The sequence below is a fragment of the Ochotona curzoniae genome, unplaced genomic scaffold (genome assembly GCF_017591425.1).
Source record: "Ochotona curzoniae isolate NIBS_2020 unplaced genomic scaffold, NIBS_Ocur_1.0 contig_3498, whole genome shotgun sequence".
Taxonomy (NCBI): domain Eukaryota; kingdom Metazoa; phylum Chordata; class Mammalia; order Lagomorpha; family Ochotonidae; genus Ochotona; species Ochotona curzoniae.
Window position 1 is genome coordinate 39,061,481 of NW_024465885.1, and position 3,557 is coordinate 39,065,037.

At 38.7% G+C, this 3,557-nt stretch overlaps 1 non-coding gene across 1 annotated transcript; it reads right to left on the minus strand.

Annotated features, from left to right (window-relative positions):
- Positions 1 to 457: 457 nt before the first annotated feature.
- Positions 458 to 561, minus strand: LOC121156968. Its single transcript, XR_005883949.1, has one exon. It is a non-coding gene; the product is annotated as a U6 spliceosomal RNA (small nuclear RNA).
- Positions 562 to 3,557: the final 2,996 nt, after the last annotated feature.

Consider the following 3,557-nt stretch of genomic DNA (forward strand, 5'->3'; position numbering starts at 1 on the left):
TCTGGTCAAGTATGCGAAACCTATCTCTTTTTCAACATTTGTTTCCAGTCATACCAATCAGTTAGAATAGCTGTCTCTTGTTCTGTTCATTATACCCTACCCTGAAAGCAAAAATTACATTGCCATTTTGGCTCTGTGAATAATCTCATCTTATGGATGATGAAATGGACAGAGAGGAGAGCCTATAGTCTGTCTTTGTCCAGTAATGAAATGCATTATTTAATAAAATAAAATGAAAATGTGTCCTAAATAGCTTTGTGTTCTTGGAAAAGTCACATATTCTATATCGCCTTACTTCCACTGCAAAATGAAGAGTTTTAACTAACAGTCTCCCCAAAATCCTACCTTAAAGTGTTATTGTGTGAATTTTAAATAGAATTAATATGCATTTTGAGGCAACGAATTCAGACTCAAAGTATTAATGTGGGCTGTTCACAATTTAATAAAGAGTATTTTTAAAAATATGCAATACTTCATGAATTTGCGAGTCATCCTTGCGCAGGGCCCATGCTAATCTTCTCTGTGTCATTCCAATTTTAGTATATGTCCTGCCAAAACGAATATTTTAAAAACATTATACACCTTGGGGGTCCATGTGATAATAGTCTCTATCGCAAATAGTTTACTTTTGCCAACTCATTCACGCTGGAACTCTATACTCTGCAACACAGCACATCTAATAACAGAAAAATGTTATTCAGTGGTTGTACTACCAAATCCCCACACAACGCTTTGCCAAAATTGCATTTTTTATAGTGATTGACCCTCTCCATTGAGTTTTTTTTTAATAGTTCTTTCACTTGGATCATAACCACAAGAAACCAGTGGAAATTCCTTCAAACCTTTTGGCTTTCTGTACCAACCTAATAGCAAATGGACATTTCCCCACTACAGATGAAACAAATGTTCTCTTTGGATAGGTTTTCTCATTAAATAAACATTTACCATTGAAATCTGTGTTTAGATTTGAACTATTGGGGCAGGACCAAGTTAAATAGATGCTTGCTGAAATATCTTTTATTTTGCTGATTCAGAAACATGTTGATTGTTCAGTAAAGCTAGCAACAATCATTATGTATCCTTTTAAAATAATCGCTTTGTCAAAAGGTGGTACTTCTAATGTTTGATTATTTTGGCCCATGATGTAGGCTTCAGCCTTGTAAGAACTACTTGAGTTATCTGCGTTTCTTTTCCCTGAATACAAATGAATCCATTCAACTTTTTTTTTCTTTTTTTTCCATTTTTTTTATTATCCATAACATTATATTATGTGACACAGTTCCATAGGTACTGGGATTAATCACACTCCGCTCATGTCTGCCCAAAAAGAAGTCCCAAACCTGCAAGATGCCTGTTGTTTCCAAGAAAAAAAAGTAAAAAAAAAAAAAAAAACAAAAAAAAAGAGGAAGGAAGGAAGGCAGGAAGGAATTTGTTTTCAAAGTTCATGCTTCTATTTGTTTAGGGTAATATACTCTTTCTTTCTAAATTATTTTTATTATTGCTTGCATAGATACTTTTTTCCTTTTCTATTTTATTTTTAATTTTATGCTACAATTCCATGGGTTCTGGGATTTTTCCTACCCTCTTCACAAATTTTCTCCCCACATGATTATTTTTTTTTAAAAGATTTATTTTTATTATTTTTTCATTGGAAAGGCGGATATACAGAGAGGAGAGACAGAGAGGAAGATCTTCCGTCCCATGATTCACTCCCCAAGTGAGCGCAACGGGCCGATACTATGCCAATCCGAAGCCAGGAGCCTCTTCCAGGTCTCCCACGCGGGTGCAGGGTCCCAAAGCTTTGGGCCATCCTCAACTGCTTTCCCGGGCCACAGGCAGGGAGCTGGAAGGGAAGCGGGGCTGCCGGGATTAGAACCGGCGCCCATATGGGATCCCGGGCGTGCAAGGCGAGGACCTTTAACCACTTGCGCCACCGCGCCGGGCCCCACATGATTATTTTTAATTATTTTTCATGATACATTTTTTAGGTATTGGGATTTCTCCCATTTGACTCCACTTGCTCCATCCCATGTTCCCCCCTAACATTTTTGCCATATTACAACAGTATTAAATTCTTTAAGTAATAGTTACAAAATTACCATTCTGCTATTTAAGTTCTTGAAGTCATTGTAGGTATAGACAAAACAAACTTTGATACAATATTGAAAAAGGAGGGCCCGGCGCGGTGGCACAGTGGTTAAGGTCCTCGCCTTGCATGCCCGGGATCCCATATGGGCGCAGGTTCTATCCCAGCAGCCCTGCTTCCCTTCCAGCTCCCTGCCTGTGGCTCGGGAAAGCATTCCAGGACGGCCCAAAGTCTTGGGACCCTGCACCCGCGTGGGAGACCCGGAAGAGGCTCCTGGTTTCGGATAGTATAGGCCCGTTGCGGCCGCCTGGAGAGTGAATCATGGGACGGAAGATCTTCCTCTCTGTCTCTCCTCTCTGTATATCCACCTTTCCAATAAAAAAAAAATAAAAATAAATCTTAAAAAAAAAAAGAAAAAGGATATTTGATTACTATACTGGGAGCCCTACTTCCATTTTGGAGTAGAGAAGCTTAATAATGTGTCTTCACTTCCTGGTGCGCTAGTCTCCAATACACAGTATACTCATTCTTGTTCTCAGTTTGATGTGTATAAAATGTGAATCTACCTTAGATGGTTACCAAAGTCACTCCTTTTCTAAATATTTAGGATTTTACAACCTCAATCAATTACCATCAATGTCCCCTTGTCAAATATGTTAAACATTTTAATGGTGCAAACCTAGATTGATATAGAAATGAAAATATAGGTTAATTTTATTGACTAAAACTCAATTTTCTCAATCATTCTCTCTCTCTCTCTCTCTTTTCAAGGTACACTTACTTATCTGAAATAGTTACACAGAGAGAGAAAGACACACACGTACATACACATTCCATCCTCTAAGTATGAAAGTGCTCTGTGTTTAAAACCTTCACAATCCAAGGCAGGATGCAAATCTAGAATACATTTCTTCCTTTCGTCAGAATTTCAAACACACACACACACACACACACACACACACACACACACACACACACACAGAGTCTTTCATCTACTTCTTTCAATCTCCAGATGGCCTCAATAGCCAGGGTGGTCCAGGCAGAGGCCAGGAGCCAAGAGCTTCATGCAGGTCTCACATGGCTAGCAGGGAACCAAACACTTGGGCCATCTTCTGCTGCTTTTCTTGAGCCCTTATTTGGGAGGAAAGTCAGAATTGGAATAGCCAAGACATGAACTGGCTTTGCAGGCAGCAGTTTTACCTGCTATGATACAAGGTCAGCTACTGTCATATGTATTTTTTTTTGTCATCCGTAAACACTCAGCTTCCAAAAATATGGCAGTAAAGTTTTATGTCTATTTCTTATTTATTTGTTTACTTATTAATTTATTTATTTTCATTTTAGTTTAGAAAGAGAGAGATTGAGCTTCCATTTGTTAGTTTTCTCTCCAGATACCTTCCAACAGTCAAGTCTGGGCTGAGTCAAAGCTCAGAGCCAGAGCTGCAATGAGAGTCTCCCACTTGGCTGGCAG